Source organism: Heterocephalus glaber, unplaced genomic scaffold (genome assembly GCF_053883595.1).
Source record: "Heterocephalus glaber isolate CG9 unplaced genomic scaffold, H.glaber_assembly_v1.0 deba00001504, whole genome shotgun sequence".
In the NCBI taxonomy this organism is placed as follows: Eukaryota; Metazoa; Chordata; class Mammalia; order Rodentia; family Bathyergidae; genus Heterocephalus; species Heterocephalus glaber.
The window spans coordinates 57,893,030-57,916,470 of NW_028258324.1; the positions used below are offsets into that span (position 1 = coordinate 57,893,030).

The 23,441-nt window shown below is 43.8% G+C and overlaps 1 protein-coding gene across 27 annotated transcripts in view; it reads left to right on the forward strand.

The window, feature by feature from the left end:
• The window catches only part of Fxr1 (FMR1 autosomal homolog 1), an 877,806-nt gene that overhangs the window by 818,587 nt on the left and 35,778 nt on the right, over positions 1-23,441 (forward strand). For all 27 annotated transcript variants that reach the window (XM_087186580.1, XM_087186582.1, XM_087186581.1 and 24 more), the window contains one exon: positions 18,022-18,299. The gene's annotated coding sequence lies outside the window, so the exon portion shown is untranslated. The remainder of the gene's footprint in view (positions 1-18,021; positions 18,300-23,441) is intronic.

The following is a 23,441-nucleotide window of genomic DNA, read 5'->3' on the forward strand; positions in this document are numbered from 1 at the left end:
TGTTTGTGCTAGTTCACGGGCAACTGAGGTTTTCTTCATAAAATCTTTTCCTACAGCGATGTCTTCAAGGGTTCTACCTAACCTCTATTCCAGCTGGTTCAGCGTTTCTATTTTAATATTTAGATCTTTAATCCATTTTGATTTTAGTTTAGTGCATGGTGAGAGATATAGGTCTAGTTTTAATCTTTGGCAAGTTAAAGCCCAATTTTTCCAGCACCATTTATTAAAGAGGCTATCTTTCCTCCAGTCAGGGTGTTTGGCTCTTTTATCGAAGATGAGATGGCTGAGTGTGTCTGGTGTTGTTTCTGCATCTAATCTGTTCCACTGGTCCTCGGGTCTGTTTCTTTGCCAGTACCATGCTGTTTTTATCACAGTAGCTTTGTAGTATAGTTGCAGGTTGGGGATTGTGATACCCCCAGGCAGAACATGTTTCTAACAATATAACACACAAAAAAACTATGTGCTGCTTTTGAAACCTAGGCCATCTTTCTAAATTGAGAACTTTTTTTAAAGCCAGACGTTTCTAAAGCAGGCACAGTGGTGTGTTCCTGTGTTCCCAGAAGTCCAGAGATGGAAGCAGGAGGATCATTTGAGCTCAAGAGTTTGAGACCAGCTTGGGTAACACAGTGAGACCTCTTTCAAAAAAAAATTTTTTTTAATAAAAATAAAAATTTCTGGTTGCTACTAACCATGCTTCTTTTTTCAAATGCTTTCCTCCCTTGGTCTCCATAACCTTTCACAACTCTGGAGCTCCTTAATCTTTTTGATGGCCTTCTGTCTCCTCTTATCTTCTTAAATGTATGTGTCCAGGTTCTGGGCATTACTCTCTTCTTCTTCTTTTAGCACCAAGGATCGAACTCAAGACCTTTTACTTTCAAAGCAAGTGCGGTCATTGCTCTACTCTTTGCCACCCTCCCTCTCTCTGAGATCTTACCTTGAGGCAGACTTCAGTTATCATTACTGTGCAAAATGATTCTGAAATCTCTGTCCCCAGCCCTGACCATTTTCCCAAGCTCCTCTAGTTTCATGCTTTTCTGATGTCCATCCTCAACCTGAATGCACCAATAGCAATTCAAACGCAACAGGATTGAAATCACGTATCTTTTTCACCAAATTAGATCCCCCTCCTGACTTTCTTCTTCCTATTCCTAACACCACCAACCCCCTTGTTCCTCCAGCTCAAAATTCTGATAGCAGACTTTACTCCTTTTCTGTTGCTTTCCATCATTCCTACTTAGTTGGAACACATTGGCAACGCCTACTCATCCAGGATTCATCTCCTTTCAGTCACCACAACCGAAATCCAATATGATCTCCCCATCCTACCATCTCCCAACCCCTCCTGACTCAGCCTCCCACAGCTCCTCCTCTCTTCACCCCTAGCCACACAACAGACTGACAGCCCAATTGTCCTTTAAAGCAATGTTTCTATTATCTGACTGGAAAAACAACTGCCCCATGTTGCCTGAATTTAAGTCTAAACTTGATGATTTGTAGCCAAGTATCTACTACATGACCTTAACCTACAAAAACCCTTGACCCAATATTTCCAACATGTTCTCCGTCACAGAGCCTTCAGAAGCTGTTTTCTCTGCTTATCAAGTAATCCGAACTTCTCTGCTCACTTAAACTCTTCCAAGTCAAGCTCAAATCTTACCTCTCTATTGTGCCTTTCTTGAGACTTTAATTGTATTCTGTTTTACAATATATTATCTGCAGTGCTGTCATCTTATCCACATTCAAAGTTCCCTAAGGGCAGGGACTATTTCCTATTTGTTTTTGTTCCTGTCTCAATACCTCAATAGATTCTTTCACTAAACCAGTAGTCAGTAATTATGCAGTAGTCAGTAAGTCAGTAGTCAGTAATTAATAAGTTAATTTTTTTAAAAATAGCAAACTCAGCACTCTGGAGACCAAGGCAGGAGGATCACCAAGAGTTCGAGGCCAGCTTGGGCTGCATGGTGAGTTCAAGTCCAGCCTCAACTACATAGCCAGACTCTGGCTCAAAAAAAAAAAAAGAAGAAGAAGAAAAACAAATAATCAGAATTACCTTTTTAAAACTAAAGTTTGGGCCAGGTATGCATGGTGGCACATATCTATAATCCCAGCACTCCAGATGCTGAGGCACAAGGATCACTGAAAGTTCAAAGCCATCCTGGGCTACATAGTAAGTTCAGGGCCAATCTGAACTACATGTGAGACCTTGTCTTAAAAAAAAAGATTTGAAAAACTATTTTCTTTTGTTTCAAATAGTTTTCTTTTCTTTTTAGATGCACACATAGCTATATTCTACAGCAACTATTCATTTTAGATTTGTAAAGGGTAATAGGGCCTACGGAGTTAGCTCAGTGGTAAAGTGCTTGCCTCCTGCAGGACTTGAGTTCCATGCCCAGCCCTGCAAAAAGAAAAGAGCCAGAAGATCCTTTAAAGTTGTGCATCCAACACAAGGTATAAGACTGATCACAATATGACTTTTAGCGGTTCTATTGTCTCTAATAGCAACATTGTCATAAGCCAAACTTTATTTTTTCCAAGCAATCAAAAGATGTTTATTTTGATAGAAAGATCTGTAAAAAAAAGTTTTTTCTTTTTTGCTTTACTTTCAAAGAAGACTTTCTACAGAGGTTGACTATAATTTTAATATTTTAAATTGTACTATCATTAAATAAGGTGGGACACCGTGTGAATTTCACTGCACTGGAAGAAATGCAGAGCATTTTTAATATAAAGTACACAGAGCATTCTAGTCAGCAACAGCTGTGTTACAGCCATGTGTTCTTTTGGATTTGGTCTGAAGGAATCTGTTTCCAGAGAGAATGAAAAATGTTATGGACACCTGATCAACTACTCCTCACTGACAGATGCATAAAAAATGGCATTCCGTGTTGATCCCACTGAATCCAGTTTCCCAACATTGGTTCTTCCCTCTTCCCTTCCCCCACCTCAGTGCACTTTGGGTTCCAGGTCCAGTTCTCAAACCACAGGCACTCAGATTTTCTTCAGAAACATACACATTCCATGGTCAGGTGAGCTGCCCAGTTTGCTAGTACTTCATCACCTCTCTGTTCCCAGATCTCAGCCATATTTAGGTCCAAATCTTTAAGGCCTTTTAAGGCTTGAAGATTTCCAGTGTCAAAGGCTACATCTGCCATGACCAACCCGTTTTGAGGTCCTCACATTGAAGTGGCATAATTGCTTTTTCAAGTAAAGTTTGTAACTTGCATTAATTCTTAAAAATATGTCTGTGTTTGTTCTTCTGAAAAATCAAATATAGCTTCAGGCATTCTTGCCATTTGCTTACAAATGTTCCTGAAGCAGGCAGAAGAACAGTAGCTTTCACCTCATACTTTGATAACAGCTTGTCAAATAAGCTATCCATTGTCCACAAACCAAACTTTAAAACAAAGTGAACAGTAAATAAATATTCACACTCTTGATGGGCTGGGGATTTAGCTCAGTGGTGCCGCCACCTGCCCTACAAGCTCAAGGACCCGAGTTCAATCCCCAGTACCAAAAAAAAAAAAAAAAAAAAAAAAAATTCACACTCTATTGGCCTTTTACTGAAACGCTCCTTGTGGTTACTTCCTCTTCAGAGACAGTACTATCAAAATCTATTTTATGGCATTATCATTATTGTATTTTTATAGATAACTTTATTACAAATAAAAAATAAATATGATCTTTTTGGTTGTCAAAAATTGAATCATTAAGTGACAAGTTCATATTAGACGCTAAGGGCCGGGAATTTAGCTCAGTGGTTTCGCTGCCTGCTGCGCAAGTGCAAGGACCCGAGTTCAATCCCCAGTACCAAAAAAAAAAACAAAAAAAAACCATATTAGACGTTAAGCTTTGATTATGTATAAAACCAAAGAGAAACTGTATTTCAAAGCTGGAGTGATACAGGTGGTCGAGTACTTGAGTGTGAAGAAAAGATTAGCTATGTTTATTCATTCATGTATCCATTCGTTCAGAAACCTATACAGTGTGCCAAGCACCATGTTAGGCACTGGAGATATTAAGGACAAAGATGTGATCCTTTCTTTAAAGGAGAGGCAGAACTATAAACAAATTGTGTGCACCAGGCATAGCATTATTGCAGAGGGGGAAAAAGTTGATTTTTACAGTTTCATCTTTGAAAAACCTTTGCTAATCTGGCTTTCTGTAACTTACTGTAAAATATCACCCACTGGACAAAACCAGAAATAAAGAATATATCATAAGAGGTTAAGTATTTGAATAATTTATAATGCTTTTACTGCTTGGAAAAACTTCAATTCATTTTGGCAACATGATAAAATTACTGGTCTTACAGTGAAAGATAAAACATAGCATTGTAGGGCTTAAGAAAGGACATACAGAGCCAGACATGATGATACACACCTATAATCCTAGCACTTGGAAGGCTGAGGCAGGAGGATCGCCAAGTTTGAGGCCAGCTTGACTGCATAGTGAGACCGCCATCTCAAAAAATATATATATATATATATGACATACACTGTAATAATTTAAAAGCAAGTTCTTGGGGCCTGGAGGTGTAGACCAGTGGTACAGCATTTGCCTACTGTGAGGCCTTGTGTTTGACCCTTACTGAGAGAGACAGACAGAGAGAGAGAGAGAGAGAGAGAGAGAGAGAGAGAGAGATCTAGCCATTATTTTCCATGATCAGGAAGGAAATGCTTTTTTACTTCAGATTTTAACAGCACACTTACCTACTTTAGATTTCTTTTCTCTGAGCTAAACAAGCCATTTTACTTTCAAGCACAGCTACAAGTATTATTTCTCAAAATATGTATTTAATTAATTTCATTAATTCCTTATTTACTTGACTTTCTCCTTGCTATACTGGAAGCTTCTTTGGGGACAGAAACTATTTCTTATTCATTTTTACATCTAATGGCCTAAGCACAATTCCTGGCACATAGCAGACAATAGATACTCATAGAAAAAAATATAAATCCAGACGCTTACATCCTTGCTAACAATATTCAAGTTTTCCAGTGTCCATCCTTGGCACATTTTTCTTGCCCTCATCCTCTTGATAAGAACAAATGGAGGAGAAAGGTTTCCAAATAGCTTAATACATAGTTTATCAATGTTCCAATAAATTCAAGCTCCAAGACTTACCAAGGAACTTTAATTCTCAAAAAAAGAAAAGAAACTTTCTATTTCCACTCACACTCCCATTGTACATGTCTTGAAAGTGTTCCTCGTGTTGGATGTCTGTGAGACACCTTAGCAAATAAAAACCTGCACACATGGCCTTAAAACCCATCTCAAATTATTGCATTTATTATTTTGATCTTCACTTTGGCTGTCGTTGCTGTAAATGGCTTGGAACATGCAAAATATGCTAAACAAGAAACCCAGCCTGTACCTGAAGAGTTAGCAGTTGAAAGGCATAAAGAAGCACAATGAATTTAAAAGCCTCTTGAAGAACAGCCTTTTGCTGCATAGATGCTAGGCGTGACAGTATGTGGCAGGAAAAGAGTTGGGGAAACTGCTTTAAAAACCTATTAACTAGGAATGTGAAAAAGCAAGGAACAATCGGGAAAGGAAGGAGATGCTCACTGTTTAAAAGGCTTTTAAATGTGACCATATTTTTGTTGGCTTTTTGCCTGCAACATAAAATGAGGATGGTGCGCTGAATGGTGAGCAGACAGCGGAAGGCAGGATGAATGGAGGCTGAGTGAAGAAGTCAAGGCTGAATTCTGAGATGCCCCAACCCGGACCATGTGCAGCTGTTGAGACACTCTGGGTGATGATTTCCTGAAGTAAACACAAAATTCAATCCGCCAGCTCAATCGCCCTTTCATTCTTGTGTTTTTCACGCACCCATAAATATTTGCCTGGGCCGTCTTTACTGCGGGTATTAAAGAGTTAATAAATGAGCCAGCCAACAGGCAGGAATAGAGGAGAGCCACAGAACTTGGAATTGAACAGCTGACAGCAGATGCTGCAGGTGCAAGAAAGCAGCCAGCTCTGCGGGTTCCGTGGAGCAGTTTCCTCCGTCAGGCCTGTGGCCTCATTCCCTGGCCCCTTGAAGAAAAATTGAATTAGGCAGCAGAGAACTCCAGAGGTCTTGTTGTACAAGTCCGTGCACTCTCACCTTTCAGAAGGAGGCAGTCTCCTGTGTAGACTAAGCATCTTACATATTGATGGTGGCCTTGTAAGATTTTGCTTTCATGTTAGGAAAGAAAACTGCTTCAGATATTTAAATAAGAAATGGTGTGTTAAATTTCACAGCACAATGCCTCAGCCTCCTGCAGTTGGGTGTCAAGAGGTGTGTGTGTGTGTGTGTGTGTGTGTGTGTGTGTGTGTCTATGTCTGTGTGTCTATGTGAGTGTGAGTCAAAAGGGACCACAGCTTGTATTGAATGTGTTATGTGTAAGGACCGTGGCAAATAACAAGGTCATAACAGCAGGGAAAGGCGAGAAATGGGTTGCACTAAAGTGCATCTTTCTAATAGACTAATTTATCGTATTCTTCTAATCATCTATTTTTGAAGCTACATTGTACATTGTGGCAGATCTTCCAAATCTTTCTGGCTCTCTAATAGTAAAAATATTCATTATGTAACACTACAAATGTTTGCTAGGATCCCTTGATTAAGAAAACATTCCAGGACCAGGGATTTAGATCAGTGGTGCTGCCATGCCTGGCTCACAAGGGCAAGGTCCAGAGTTTGATCCTCAGTACCGGGGTGGGGGGGTGGGGGGAAGAAAACATTCCAGGGTTTCTTCTGTAAAAAACTTTAGGTTACCTGAAAGTGTGAGAATGAGAGTGGCTGATTGAATTGACAACAGGAAAATTAACTTTAATTATTATACACTGGTGAATACGGCCTATGGATCCAAACTCTGACTAGGGCGTGTATTTGTAATAAGATGGAAAAACTAAGAAAATTGAGATTATTTTTTCCAAATACTCCAGGAAAGACAGACACATACCTTCTTCAGTTAGCAATAGTTAACATGGGAACTAGTACCTACTATTAAATCCCAGTTAGGGTCCCTTTTTTCTCTTAGAACTAATGTAGGTCCCTAGCATTCTGTTCTTCTAGTTTTCCCTCCTAAAACTGAAGATCCTATGTTTGGATCATAAAAGAGTAGCTACTTTCAGAGACACTACCTTTGCACTAACTTGACTTAGAAAGGTTTGGAAAGGTCTCCCAATCCGAAAATGTCTTCCTCAGTCATTTTTGTGAACACCTAAAATGCCACCACTAGAAATTTTAATATTTAGAGTGGTTCTTTGTTCCCTAATGACAAAACTCAGTTCAAAACATGGTAAAATTCAATAAACAGAAAAAAATACAAAAATATAGTTATACTATAAATATGATTTTCAAGTATTTATAGACCAACGATCAGAAGGGAACACAAAGGGGTTTAGCTCAGTGGCACCACACCTGCCTGGCAAGCACAAGGTCCTGAGTTTAATCCCCGTACCAAAAAGAAAAAAAAGGGGGGGGGACACAAAGAATTTAAATCATTTATGGTTTAAGACGGCGGTATAACAGATTATATTTTCCTTTTAAAGTTTCCCTTTAACATGGTTCTCATAAAAGTTGATGGGGAAGCCAGGCGTGATGGCACATAGCTGTACCTCCAGCCTTCTTGGGAGGCCAAAGTAGGAGGATTGCAAGTTCAAGCCCAACCTGGGCAGGTGAGAGACTTGGCAAGACCTGTCTCAAAATAAAATAAATAATAATAATAATAACAAAGGGCCCCATTACCATGAAAAAAATTTTAAAGAAGAGAACAATAAGAAAGAAAAACAAAAAGAAATCAGTGGGAGGAAAATTACTATCACTTTTAAAGATTCTGGAGCATTGGGTCTCTCTAGTTAGTGGAACCTAAAATTAATAAATTTTAAAATCAAGGAATGTGTAGCTAGGTTTAGGGCGAAAGACAGAGTACTCAGCAAATATTCATCCACAAGATAATAAGTACAACCGGGAAGGCATTCTGATAGGGAAAGAGGGAACAAAAACTACCAAATTCTGCACCCTTCCTTGGAAGACCCAATGGCAACCCACTATGAACCCTGAGTCTAGACCGCGTTGTTATTGTCGGGCATCCGGGCATTTCTGTGCGTGCGTTTATTAGCCAAGCGTTGCAGACTTTGAAAAGCGGAAGGATGGTGCATGCCGTGCACTACCTAGAAAGGTCAGCCCGGATTAAGACACTTAATGAAGGAAGATGAGGACAGTGGGACTCGGGGACAGGCGACAGCACAAAGGGAGAGGAGAGTGAGAGCGAGCAGACTGCAGGCACGGCACAGGCCTCGTTCTAGCAAATGATTTTCAACACATAAAGTGAACCTAACAAAGTATTATTCTTATAAGCCAAGAAATGGTCTTTCATAAATCAAGAGAGATATTTATAGCAAACGTGCCCTCATATTCACCGTGGAAACCCTTAATGGGGATGCCTTTCCCTGTAAGCCCCACTTGAGTAAAGATTGTTTTAGTCCAGTCATTTTTGAAGTTCACGCGAATGAATTTGTCACAGATATTTTTATTCCATTATTCTTTAAAACCTGATGCAAAAAGTAATGCCTTTAAGAAGTCCAACTCATCATTAAAATGTTTTCCAAGATGTTTGAAAACTAGTTTGCTTTTTCTTTTCTCCCCTTTTCTGGACCTCAAAATACACTGATGTTTTTCCTCACCAGTAAGGACATATGAACTGGGCATAGTGACACACACCTGTAATATCAGCAGTCGGGAGGCTGAGGCAGAAGGATCACAAGTTCGAGGCTAGCCTAGACTATGGAGTAAATTCGAGACCAGCCTGGAATACATAGTGAGACCCTACCTTAAAAATAAGTAAATGTGGGCCAGGGATTTAGTTCAGTGGTTCTGGCACCTGCCTTGCAAGCGCAGGGTCCCGAGTTTGATCCCTGGTACCAAAAACTAATAATAATAAAAATAAGTAAATGAAATACAGTAAAATAAAAATAACATTGACAAGTATCAAATGAACCTACTTCAACAGGTTTCAAACCCATACTACTAGCCTATTATTTTTAAATATTTCTCTTCCCAAGAATCGTTTTTTACAAGTGATTATTCTCTTCAGAAAGCGCCAGCATGCAGGCCCTAAATTTTAATTCAATCCCCAATATTCCATTTGGTGATCAATGTCCTCTTCTGCTCCTCCTTGCCTTCTCAGATAGCCTTAACCTCTCATGATATCTATCACTTTTTTCCATTTAGTCACCTTCATCATTCTTAAAACTTCCTTCTGGACTAACCTGCCTTTTATGTCCATATTTACTTCCTCCTCCTCTTTCTCATTTAACCCTTTCTGGACCTTTCTCCTCCACTACACTGTCCTAAGAAAACATCGTGTTAAATATCTACAACCACTGCCCAAATAGACATTTGATTCAGCTTCCTATGTGTTAAACCACATCCAAGAACATAATTTCCTGCTCTTCATCTTATTGCGTGTTCTCTGCGACTCTGCGTTATTCTACCATTCAGTCACAACATGGAGACTTCAGCTCTCTGCGGTCCAGGCTGAACTGCACATAGACGGTGGTAACGACCTTCCGACCTCACAGTTCTTCCTGGCCGTGGGTAGAATTGATAGCACTTTTTCAATTTCTCCCTTGTCTTTGCTTGAACATACTGGAATTACAACCTCTGACAAAGGTAGCGTCCCTTTTGTAGTGGAAACAAAAGGAGCGTGTAATGAATTGGTTAAAATTACATTGCATGTTTAGATGATGAAATCCAATTGCAGCTCAATTCCTGTATTTTCTCCACCTGGACCTGGTCTCTCAATAAGGTAGTATTGACTGGCAACTTCCCCAGAACAGGTACTTTGGAATACAGTCTTGCTACTTTGAGTTCTGTAGGGTGAAAAACAGCCACAGTACAGGTCAAGGGAATCTGATATGAGACACTAATGTCCAGGACCTTAGAGGGGCACTTCAGATGATCCATGTGCAGATGGTGCAGAGAGAATGAAGAGTACTTGGATTTACATGAGGTGCTAACCCTTTTCAAATTAACTGGAGTTACTAAGGTGGCAGAGTATGAATTATAGTTTTATTTGCCATTTCTATGCAAAATTCTAGGGTGAGAGGAGAAAAGAGAGAAAATTTTTAATAATTCACCACCATAGATTGTGCTTCAGTGGCACTATAAAATGAGTTTTTAATTTTGAAGAAGAAAAAAATTAATTCATGCCACACTTGTGTGGCATTAGCAAATGATATCTTTCTTTTTTTTTAATCACAAGTCATATCACTTTTGGTTGCTCTGAGTGACAAATTGTTGCCTCCTTCCTTTTCCCTTATTTTGCTTCTGTTTGTGGTTTGTCTTCTCAAAAACAAGATTATTTACAATTTTCACTTTTTAAAATGATATATACCCAAATTGGCTACAGAAAATATTAAAACTGTGTGCTTTTCAAAGACTGATCAAATCATTTATTCATCTTTTAGATAAAAATGATTATATTCATTTCAATTATTTTTGCCAAGGATTGTAACACTAATTTTACTTTCTAAAAATTAAAATAGCAAACAGTTTATACAAGGTGTTGATAATTACCTATATTATTGTACTGCTGTGACAGATGTTGGCAAAAAAGCCTAAAATGCCTACAGCTGTGCACTCCATGACATCTAGTTTATACTCAGACAGAAGGCTAGCAGATGTTCTGAACTGTCACTTTGCCTAAATGTTTTTAAAGTCTGAGGACCTGCTTTATAATTCACCAGGGTCTGGTTTGGCTGCACAGAGGTCCTCAGAATTCCCATCTGTGACAATTAATGTTGAAGGCATTGATAAATCAGTGCTCATGTTTTCCCTCTCCTTTAACAAATAGACATCAGTTTATATATGGATTGTAGATGATGAAAGCTGTTTATATACATCCTACTTGTAAAATTCTTTTCCATAGATTTGGGTTACAAGTATACATAGAAATTGGTTTGAGCCCAGGAAAGGGAAAAGAAATCACCTGTTCATTTTGCTAAATTTTGTGTTCCTTGGGCATAAAATGTTAACAATTTCCAGTGATGATTTCCGAAAGTTGTATTTTTTTTTCTAATGAATAAAAGAGTGTTTTGGTATTGTTATATGGTATTTTAACAATTCAGCTCCTAACAGTGCCTTACTGGTGCACCCCATTAGAGTAAGGGAAGAAGAAAATAAATGACATTCAGAAAGTGTACAGCACATCTCCTCCAGCCTAAACCCTAGCACTTCCTCTTTCCAAACATACCTTCAGACCCTTCCTGCAGAATTCCTGCCCCGTGCAGAGACCATCAATACCTTATTTGCTGCTGCTCTTAATTTTAACAAGCTGGATTCCTGTAGTACACTTGCTTAATAGTTTAAACATTCTGTTAACAATCAGGTGTTTGGCCTATCCTGTTTCTCCTCCATTCTGTACAGAAATATAACTCCAAATAGTACATCTTTCTGGGTTTGTTTCTAAATTACTCCCCACACTTAATTATGAGGATGAGAGGGATGCGTTATTCCTCTTTGTTATAGGCTAAGCTCTCAGTAATCCCAAACAAAAGAGCCAGTTCTGGAAGATATAGGATTTGCTAGCAGGATTATGGTCTCATAGATAATGATGTGCAGTCAGCAGAAGCAAAGCTTTATTTTAATTCAAATAAGCTAGTAAACAAACCACTGACAAGTCTGCTGGTGAGAGTAACTGGCTGCTGTAGCCACACTGGCAGCTAAATCATAGAAAATCTATTATACCCTGTTCACCATATGTTTAATTTAATACAAGATACAAATTAAACTATCCATAGTGCCTATTAAAATAACAATGCTTTTTTATATCTGAATGTCTTAAAATAATTTCTACTGACCTTTTAAAGGGCAGTTTTGATACAGGTGATTACCAGGGGGAAAGGTAGTTAGCAGAAAGCATAAAAACTTAATTGCCTTTATGAGAAAATAAAAATATAAGTGCTCACTGGTTTCCGGTTGTTAATAAGGTTAATTAGCAGTCATGTGTTCTGTTATTGCTGTATTTCCTTCCCACCCTTTTGGTTTCTGAGGCTGATGTTTTAAGACTGATACTTGTTTTGACCTATGTTAGTCTCAACTCGTGAAATCAGGACCTGGCTCAGCCCAGCCTACGGGCATCCATAGACTTGATCCCAAGTGAGATCTATATTCAGAAAATTGAGTGCAAACTCTAGGCCCAAGTTTGGTACGGAAAAAGGCATGGACTACTATCTCCCTGCCTCCAATTGATTTCTCCACAGTCAAAAGAGCCTTAGGAGAGCCAGAATTCAGGGTGTCTTCCAGGAGAGAAAGACAAGACCTTTCACACTTTTCACAACCAGTTTCCTCTTATATCCACCACAGCAACCAGCGCTGCTGAGTCAAGCCCCATTTGAAACCCAAATCTACCATCTCACAGCTGTGAAACTACCTGCATTTAAACCAGCTGGATCTCCCTTTACTCTACTGGAAAAAATAGGGGGAAGGAGGTGTGATAATTCCAATTTTATAAGATTATTATGAGAAGTTTTAAAAAAGTGAGAGAAAGTACCTGGTACATAAGAGATACTCACTAAAGATTTCCTTTCTCTTCCACCCTCAAGCAAATAGGATATTACTGTCTTTCGAGGGCGAAGGGAAAGTGCTAGGGAGAGAACTGGAAGTGGAGGTATAAATAGAAATCCTCCCAGGAGTCAGTTTCCCTGGGTCATTAACTCCTTCCAAACAAATCCTAAAATGACATGCTACTTTCCCCTCAAAATTTCCCACAACACTTGTGCTCTAAGAATTTATCTGTAAGCCACTCACACCAACTGCCTACCCTTGAGCCTAGGCAATAGAGAAATAAAAATAATCGCCACCCTTTGGGATGCCTTTTCAAACTTTTATGTACAGATATTGTACTGGGCCTGCAGTTGTGTTCATGGGATTATACTGTGTGAATTAGGTTCAGAGTTACGTGCCTAACAGATCCAACTATGTCCTGATAACTACTATAGTGCAAAAGGTACACATTTGGAAATTATCTTCAGTTTACACTATTCTTGAAGTCCAACGGATGATATTATTTACACCACAAAAGGTTAATTTATCTGGGCCAGGGATTTAGCTCAGTGGTTCTGGTGCCTGCGTCGCAAGCCCAAGGTCCCAGGTTCGATCCCCGACACCAAAAAAAAAGGTTAATTTATCTTAGCTTGATTCAAGATGCAATTTCCAAAGCATGGTACTGGGGAGGCTATGCCAGAGGGACATAAAACAAAGATCCCTCCTTCTCTTTCCCTCTCTGTACTGACCTGTTAGGCAGAGGTTAAGAGGCTGGAGACATTTCCACTTTTGGAAACACCGAGTGTAAGGATAAGTTAAGAAAACAAGGGCTGGGCCGGGGATTTAGCTCAGTGGTTCCACCGCCTACCTTGTGAGGGCAAGGATCCGAGTTTGATCCCCGGTACCAAAAAAAAAAAAAGGAAAAGAAAAGAAAACAAGGTCCTGAGCTCGATCCCTGGTACCGGAGGGTAGGGGGAATAGGACCACAAAATTTGTGGCATATTTTAAACACTTAATGCTTTAAAATCAATACTTTCACCATATAGAGATAAAAGTATGGTTGTGTGTATAACTTGGATCCCTAAATAACAGGAAAATTTAAAGGAGGCCGTTGATGAATGCTCCCCATGTCCTCCCTTTTGCCTCGGAGTTCTCGCCTGGTCATGAAGCACATCTCTCCGTAAGCCCCTCCCGTGGCTCTTGGCCTCAGAGGGGCCTCGGAGAGTTTCAGAAGTATGAGATGAGCGGAAGGAAGACCATGTTGGCTACATGGCCACTAGGGCAGGCCCCTTCCTTCCCCTTCGACGCCCAGATCCCAAGCTCGCTGACCTAGGAGTAGCCTTCAGGTCTCACACGTTCTCTTGGTACCCAGCTAGCGGGCTCTACGTTCCTGACTTTTCCATCCCAGATGTCCGGGTACTCAAGACCCAGTCCTCCCTGGAGCATCTCCCGAGTTCGCGAGAACAAATCTAAGTGTCCATACTCTTCCTTCCAAAGTCACTTCGGCATTTGAGCCGAGAGTCCGGGAGCTCTCCCCCGCCGCCCAGGCCTTGAAGCAGCCCGGGGGCCCGCGAAGGTGCGTGGGAGGGGTGGCCCGGAAAGCCTGGGCCTGCGGACAGCCGGGATCCAGACCTGCGCGCCCTGTGAGCGCCTGGAGAGCTGGGCCGCGCGGGGCGGCCGGCTGGGGGCGCAGCGAGTGGGGGGGCCCCAGGGAACCCCGCCCGGCCCAGCCCAGACTTTCCAAGTCCCGCGAAACTGGATAAGGCTGAGCATCCCGCAGTGTCCAGGAAATCTAGAAGGCCGGCCCGATCTGAAAAAGAGCGCGTTCAGCCTCAGCCCCCTTTGCCCTCGAGTTTGCAGACCACACAGAGCATGAGGGAAGCCAAAACGCTGAACGCTGCAGTGCATGCTAGAGGCTTTCAAACAGGAGGTCTCCGGGCCCCTCGCGCGCGCGCGCGCGGCCTTGGGCTCGATTTCAGAATCCGAGTTTGGATTTGACCCCGTCCTCGTCGGGCTCCCCAGGCATTTCGAAGCGTGCGTCCATCAGGCCGCCGTGTGGTTGGGTTGGAGAGTGTAGGGTAGGCTGCACGCTCATAATCCCGTGGCGGGTTTGAAGCACCGCGGCCCCAACGCCGCTCAGACGCGGGACGAGCTCGCCCCCTGGATCCGACCCGCGCCGCTCGTGCGCCCGCGCCGGCCGAGTCGTGCTCCGCTCCACGTGGACGGGGTGCGAGGGGCCGCTTAGGGGACGGTGCACTGCTTAGGGGAGAGAAGCCACGGCGCTCGCTACAGCGGACGGCTGGAGCCTGGCACGAAGCCACCTCCGCACAACTCTGATTTGCCTGGTCGTCGGTTCGCTGGACCCTGCAGACCCCGATCGTGCGTACCGCGTTCCCTCAGAAGCATCCTCGCCGATTTAGAGCCAAGTCCCCGTGTCCCTCTTTCTAATTCCCTCTGCCAGGAGCCTGCTAAAATGCAGTTTGTAAAAATCCCTCTCTGCCTTTCTTGCCTCCGTTCCTCCCTCCCTCCCTCCTCCCTTCCTTTCTTCCTCCTTCCTTCCCCAGTCTGGGGGGCTCGGGCTGAGCGCCGTTCACTCCCCGGCGCCCCATTCTGAGGGTGTGGGGAGCCCCATCCCCCACCTCGTCTCAGGAAGACTCGCGTCTGCAAGACTGAGGGGTTCCGCTTTGGCCCTACAGCACCCTTGAACGGCCAAGTCCCCAGTTAGAGCCACCTCGTAGTGTCCATAAATCGGTTCCAGGCACTCCCAGCTGGGCCAAAGAGCCGTTTGTATAACCACGCTGCGATGGGTGCAGAGCGTTTGCTTCAGCCAAGTTGACCCCTCCCTACAGAAAGTTGTGTGGTTGTTGTTGTTGCTGTTGCTGTTTTAAGTAGCTTTCCAGTTGCAGAGGGCTGCTTCCTGATTCTCTCACCCACCAAGGCAGTTTGTCACTATGGCCCTTCACCTGACATGACGCCTGAATTTCTGAGTTAAACGCTGAGGTCTTCTCCTTTGGCAGGTGCAACGTCACTGCAGCACAGTTTTTGGCACAATGTCGTTAACTTATCTTTTAAATAAGGGGAAAGGCGGGGGGGGGGGCTCTTCTTGATCCCTCAGAGGAGACTGTGGCCAACAGATTGGAGACTTCCCTGTGGCTGGGGTGGGACAGACTCAGTTAATAAGCCCTGTGGCTTCCTCACCTTGAGCCACTTCAGGCTGCTTCCGAGGACTCCCCACTCCCCGGCAGCCCACACCCCACCACGGAGAGGACAGCAGTTCAGCTTCTTCTTTCAGTGAATTGTGAAAAGGAGAATAGCTTTTATCCGGTTGGGGCGTCCTTTATAAGTCCTGATATTCAAAAAAATAATATGACAAGGGAGGCAGGAAGGAATCATTCAGTTATTTCAGTAGCTACTTTTTTATGAAAACGCTGGTGAACACACACATGTGTTATCTTCACCTTTTCCCCTTCCACCTTTCGTTGCAGCAAATGTTTCTACTACTGACTTTCAATTTTGCGTAATACCCTTCCCTCTTTCATAAGCCATGAGTTACAAATACACACTCCTTAGACTGTTCTTTTAAAGGTCACTGTTGATTCACACCCCTTCCCCTCCCCCACAACACACACTCACACAGACACATCTCTCTGGTTCCAGTTCGTTGAAAAGTGCATAACTTTTCTTTTAGTACACCCTGACTCATGCTTTTCAAATTGATATTGGGCTGTTTATCTTGAAATATAAAATGAATTATTGAGAAACAGGCTTCTGAGAAACTGTTTAGTTTTCTACTTGGTAATCTTTGTTTTTCAAGTTTCCTACCAAGGGCTTTAATTAGGGCTTATGTTATCCCCCCAAATCCTTCTTTAGATGACCAGTTGTAAAACAGTAAAATAATTGTTGCCAAAGAGGAAAGCAGTTGAGATCGGTTTTGTAAAGGGATTCATGTGAGCATTTATCTTTCTTTTATTTTGAACAGTTTGTGGGAAGAAAGGGAAGAATAGTTTGGGCAATGGGGCAGGGGAGCAAAGATAGAGAACCCATTGAAAACTTGTTTTTAAGATGAAAGGCAGTTTTTCCAGACTATTGTCTTGCTCCCAATAACAACACACAGAGCAGAAGTCATGAAAGTGGATTACTGTCACCCTGGGCTTTGGGTGGGCTGGAGAGAGCTGGCCTGAATTCCTGTAGAAAGGTAGAGGAACCTAGTCAGACAGTAACAACTTCCCCTGCAGCGCCCCCATTGCCCGAGTGTTGGGGGCTCACCGGAAATTGATACACACCTAGCTGGGTCTAGGTTGTAGGCCTTCCCCCTGCCCCCCAAAAGGAAGCAAGGCAGGGGTGGACCACAGAGGAGTCAGCTGGGCGGCTGTAGGGGTGGCCAGAAGGGATGGGGCGCTGCACCTCAGGACTGCGGCCAGCAGACCACCCCCACCCTCTGCATGGCTGCAACCACTGAGTCAGAGTGAGCTGGGGTGAATGAAAGAGGCCCAGGATAAGGCCTGGTGGGGCTAGAGACTAACCTTTAGCTTGGCCCACTCGCCTTGGGCTCCCACCTGAGGTTTCTCAGGATTGGAGACCATGGCAGAGGGAAGCTGGACTAGTGGGAGCTGGCAGAGATGAGGATAAAACAAGACAGCAGATGAAACAAGTCCTCAGTGGTCTGCATGTTTGGCTCTTCCAGTTGTGCATGGCCAACCAGGGAGCAAAGGAGAAGAAATCCTCATTTTCTTCACTCACTCTAGCTGAGGTTGCTGGTCTCCTCTTCCCCCAGCCCTCTGTGTCGCCCCACCAGGACCAAACAGAACTGAAACTCCACTGCCTTTGCTTCTACTGAGCCTAAAAACTCCGAATTTGATAACGTTACTGCACCACTGATACAATTGCAGATTTGTGGCGACTCCTGCAAGAGACAAATGTTTGGGCTGATTAAGAATTAAGGAGGAAACCTGCAGCTGTACCAAGGAATAATCTATTGGACAAATATTTTAATAAAAAATATGAAGAGATCAGCCTGACCTTGCAAGGTCTTCTGCTTTAAAAAAAATCTTTATCAAACCCCTATTCTATGGCTTCAATAAACAGCACCCATTACCTCACGGCATCTTTTGTTGGCCCCATACAAGAGAGAACAAAATGGTTATTCAGGGGAACGCTTTCGATTTTTATTGTGGGTAGTCTGCACAAAGAGCCGTGTTATTGTATTTAAAAGAACCATCTGTAGCAGAAACAATGGCATCAAATTATCTTTGAATACCCACTGAAAAAACATAAAGCTTTTTTTTTATTCTTCTTCTGTACGGTGGGGGGGGCAGAGCAGTGTTAGGATAACTGACTTTTTTGTTGTTCTCTGGGTGCATTCTTCTCGCTCCCCCTCTCTCTCCCCCTCACCCTCTCTCCTCTCTCTCTCCCTCTCCCTCTCTCTCTCTCTTTTTAAAAATCAGCCATTTGGGGTTTTAAGCCATAAACGATTTTTCTTGTTGCAGGGGATCGCAGTGGCAAAGCTAGGCTAGGTCTGGAGGCTGGTGTGAGAGGCGATGCGGGCGAAGGCAGGAGGCGGATGGGGAGAAGAAAAGCCGAACTGGATTCACGGTGCCTCGGATGGAGGCTGAGAGGGGAACTGCAAGCTCCTTCAACTCGTTCTGTCCGGTGAGAAGCGATCCAGCTTGGGCTGACAGGAGGCTCAGGAAGCCCTCACGTTCTTTGCTTTTTTTACCTGCCAATCAAACTGCTACAAGACAACACCCTGATCTGGCGTGGACATGTAAGTAGCTTGCAACCCAACTTTGACATTCACTATAGCTCACTCCCCCCCCCCCCACACACACACTTTCTTCCCCCTCTCGTTCTGGGATTTTTTTTTTTTTGACCTTTAATAGATCTAGAAATACATCCTGTGTGGCAATCATTTAACACAGGCAGGTTGAAGCCTGAAAGAGTTAACTTTTGGAATTAAATGCTAATCGAGATTTAAAACAAAAAAACAAAAAACAAATGCAGATTGAAATGAGGTGATTTTATTCCCCTTGAACAGTTTTAGGCCTGAACATAATCAGTTGCCTCGCAAGGATGAATGTGTTTCTTTTTCTATGAAAATGAAGAAATGGATTCGTGAGCCTACAGAAATAACCCCAATAGTGAAAAAATCCAGGCTTCCATCTTTAAAAAAAAAAAAATGTTAAACTCTGGTATTTCACTCCTACAAAAAGAGCCTTCTCCAGACCAGGGTTTCTTAGACTGGAAAGAGCGAGCTGATTGAAAAGTGCGTGTCATTGAGGGCTCGCTGCTTCTTCAACCTGCTTCTTCCTGTGTCGGAGTGTTTGGAGGTGGGAGGGAGCTTGCAAACAGAGGGGAAGGGGACATGGCGAAGTCTCGTTCTTCAGGAAAGACTAACAGAGAGGGAGCTAGAAACGCAAGGGGGCAGGATACACAGGAAATCCTACCTGGGAAAAGGAATTACAGAGCACGGCGAAGCTGCAAACTGGGAGGGCTTGGGTGGGAAGTTGTGTGAGGGGCGAGGGGGGCTTGCTCTCTGGCGCCCTCTAATGGCAACTCGAACAATGTTTACTTTCGTAATTCAGTCCGGGGGAAGGCAGCTGGGTTTTTGTTGTTGCTGGATTTTTTTTCCCCCTTCTCAGACTTTAAAAAACAACAACAAAAAAAACGAACTAGAGACTCTCAGCAAATTGACTGTTTTCAACGTATGAACTTATGCATGTGCCTTCAAATCCTCCATGTTTTCTCCCCGAACATCCCTTCCTCTCCCAGAGTCTTGTTAGACTGAGGAGAGCTTCCTTCCCCGCAAATTGATTTATGAAGGGTGGTCCACGCCCAGTTAGGAATTCGGGCCCAGAGCTTCGTTTCCTACCTGAACAGCATTCCGACTCTCGGAATACACTCGAGAGGTGCGAGGAGGTGGAGTGGGAAGAGATGATTTGGAAATTGCAGATTCTGACACAGGCTCATTAGAATACAATTTAAAGGGGGCTCTCAGGACCCTGTGCGGCTGCGACATGTGGTGGTCAGGGGGGTTTCCTTCCCGCCTCCTTTTTCTTTTTCTTTTTTTCTTTCTCTTCTTTCTTTTCCTCATTTTTTTTCTTTTTTAAAAATTTGGTAGATAAAGGTTAATCTTGGGCTGAATGGTAGAGCTCTGATTGACAGGAGAAAAGGTGTCGAGGGCAGGTCGCGCTGTCTTATTTACAGCCCACTGCTTGCTCAGAGTCTTTGTTAGGACTGGAAAGCTAATTTAGTGCTGATCAAAAGCACCACAGAGTTAAAGGACTGGTAATGACTGCTAATTTCATTTCAGCCTCATGCAAGCCCAACTGCTGTAATTAAAGACACGCTATTTAAATACAGGTGAAGGGTTTTGTTTTTTTTTTAGGTTGGGGTGGGGGGTGAATGGATTACAATTTTATTTAGATTTCTAATATTTGGGTGTTATGTGCTCCGACAGCAGATTTTTTTATTATTATTATTTACAGGTGCTTCTTGTCATTTATACCTGGCTTGGCAGAACTGGCAGTATGAAATGTGTCAGTCACACACACACACAAAGACCCTCCTAAGGAGGTAGGGGAGAAGGATGCAGAGGAGAAACTATTTAGGAGGCATTTAAATATTTGGGTCTCTCTTTTTCCCCCTTGGATTTAATGGAAGGGCCTTCAATATAGCTAAAAGTATTTGAAACTTGGGGCAGGGTGAACAGGCCAGAGAGATCAGTGTCAGCTTTTAAAGTACTCTAAAAAAGATCATGTGAACAGACAGGAAAATATATTTTAATTAAATAATTTCCCCCACACTAGAGCTGCAGTATTGGCTCAGAAACCTTGTAATTTCTCAACTGATAGGAGTTTCTTTATGAGAACATCAAAGGATAAAAAGCTCTACATTTTCGTAGTTGGTTAAAATTGATAACCACCCCCCATACACACACGCACATGCACACACACAACCCCCAAAAAGAATTTAGCCTTTAATCTCTTTTTATCCACGAAGACTAAAGCTCTGTACTCGACCCCTTGAGCGTTTCTCGCCTTCCGGGGCTGGAACCCAGCTCAGATGTGAAGCGGCGCTGAGCCGCCGCGCAGGTTCGTGCCCAGCGCCCCCTGTTGGACACAGTAGGCGCTGCGCAGCGCCAGTCCTGGAAATCGCTAGAACCTGGCTCTGGGGTTACAGAAAACTCTTTATTACCCTCCAGAAAGGAAATAGGGCGCGGAAACAAGTTTTTATATCCTTAAAAGATATTTTAATTCAATAAACACTAAAAAGGAGATAATACACTTTTAATGCAATAAAAATAAAAGACTCATTCCTCCTGCTCTGCTCCCAGCCAGCCCCCACCCCCACCCCCACACACACCCTCACCCCCGTTTGGTTTTGGGATTCCCTGGAAAGGTTCTTGGGACCCGACCGTAAAACAGGTAGAGAAACACGGCGAAAGACAAAACAGCAAAAAAATCTTTCCCGAGGCCACGAAGAACCAAGCAAAACTACTTTCCCCGTTTTTTTCCGCACCCCACAAAAAAAAAAATAGAAAGAAAAGAAAAAAGGAAGAGAAAGGGAACGATGCACTGCTTGCTATTTTGACGTTTGTCAGCAGCATTTTGTGTTCTCTCGGAGGTCCTGGGTGTGTTGTAAAGAAGCCTCTGAGTAAACGAAGTAACTTGTTTCTATTTGTGTATTTATGTCCAGGGGGCAACTGTCAGCGCAGCCACTTCTCTAAACGTTTCCCATCCCCCAAAACAGTCTTGCCCAAACTTTTCCTTTCCTGTCAAGAGGCTGAAGCCCAGATGCTGTCCACCTAACAGGTGCCTGACATCTTGTCTTTTATCTCGGCCTGGGATCTCCGGGAAGATCTGCCAGTGGTCAAAGAGCATTTTCTTTGAAATTCAGCATCTCACTGACCAGGAATCCAAATTATCCTAGGGAAAGGGTAGTATTTTTTACACTTCTAAAAAACTACCTGCCTACATAAGAAAGGGTTTTAACTTTCTTTGACCAGCAAGGGAAAGCAAAGGGTCCTTTGAATTATTTCAGAAAGAGAAACTATTTTTTAATGGAACATTCCCTAAATTTAAGACAATGAGGAAAAGTGTGTTTCTTTAGTTGTTTCAAATCAAACAGAAACAGTTCTGGTGATAAATGAACAAAGTGGGGAGTTCCATCTTCGGGGATATGCTTCTGATTTTAACTTTTAACCCTGAAAAGTTTAGGGCCTGCTTTTTTTTTTTTTTTTAAGTTTGCTCATTGACGGAAACTAGCCTAGTTTTTCATAGCAGAATGGCCTTTTTAAAATCGTCAACGCTGTGGCAATGAAAGCTTCCTGTTGTCTTGTGAGTGTCCTCCACCTCCCCTAATTAGCGGCCCGAGGTTGCCTTTTTAGGGAAACTGCCGTCCATGCGATGAGACGCCTGCTCTCCGATTCCAGAATCGGATCTCGGCTTGGGTATTAACTAAGTAAGTTCAGATGCAATGTTGGGGAAAGAATCAAGCTTTTGATAAATCTCTACCCGGAATTCTACTGAAATGACAGGCAGGCAGGATTCCCTGGCACGGCTTCCCGACCAAGCCAGACAGGAGTCGGGCTTGGGGAGCCCGGGTCGGCCCGGTGAGTTTAGGAAACCAGGACAGCGGAGGTCTAAGGCTTCAGCCTTAGGGTGAGGGGCGAAGGGGCCAAAGCCAGCACGTCCAGGAGCGGCAGGGAAGGAGGGCTTCCTGTTCTTCAGAAGTGATGGAGAACCTGCAGTAGCAGAGTCCCGGAGATTTCAACCCGGGCCCATTCTCCAACTCGTAGGGAGAAGACTTGGGTGCAGGCAGGGGATGGAGTCGCACCTGGCTGCTGTCCCCAACTTTCCAAGGCCCTTGCACAAAGCACAATCCCTGGTGGAGGAAAGAGAACTGAACAAGTGGGTGGCCCAGGCCACCCAGGGCCCCGGGGCAGTTATTTCAGGGGTCCCCGCGCCAAGGCGGCCCGCAGGAAGGGAGCCCCTCCGCCTCCGGGGCGGGGCCGGACAGCGGTGAGGACCCTGAGGAGCAGCGAGGCCGCAGGCGCTGACGCCCCGCTTCTCTGCCCTCGAGGGGCGGGGCTGCGCTGTGGGTCTCTGGCCCGGCGTCCAGGCCTGGGCCTGCGGGCTTGGCTGGGCGCCCTGCTTTGTAAGGAGCCAGCTTTGCCCGCTTCTGTGGGCGAGCCAGGCGGATGGGCCAACCCGGCTTAGGCCCCTGGGTCAGTGCCAAGTCCTCAGCCCCTTCTTCCCTCATCCCTCACGCTTTCCTGATGACCCCAGGAAGCAATCTGCATCCTCCACCCCAGGCTGAGGGGTCTGGAGCTCGGTGGGGCTGTTTGGAGGTGGATAAAATGACTCGTTAATTCCAAGGTTCAGGGAGATGAGCCCTCGTTCATTAGGTGTACTCTTTTAGTTTGCTTTTTAACTCTGGAAAACCTTTCACCCTGACGAGCCAACCCTAAGACAAATGCCCCAGGGAGAAGGCCCAGCCGGGCTTGGGGGAGCTGAGGTAGAGGCAGCTGCTCACCTCCCTGGCTCAGCCCAGTGCTGCCAGACTTCGATCCTAATCCAAGGCCCAGCAGCTCCGTGGGTCGCTGAAGGGTGTTGAAACCACAAGTACAACTTGACACCATTGAGCCCACAGCGCTTGTCAATAATCTGTGAATTAGGCGCCGAGATTGTCAGCGTAGATCATAACAGTTTCTGAAGGACTCATTACAGCCTATGGTGTCAGTGATCTCCAAATTAAGGAGGGGGTGTGGGGTGAGAGGGAAAAGGAGTGGGAGAGCCAACAAAAAAGCCAAGAAGGGTGGGAAGGAAGATAAAAGTCAGAACTCAGCCCCTGGAAAGGAGCCTTTAAAGATTATCAGGCCAGTGATCAGAGAGCTCCACTGGGACGG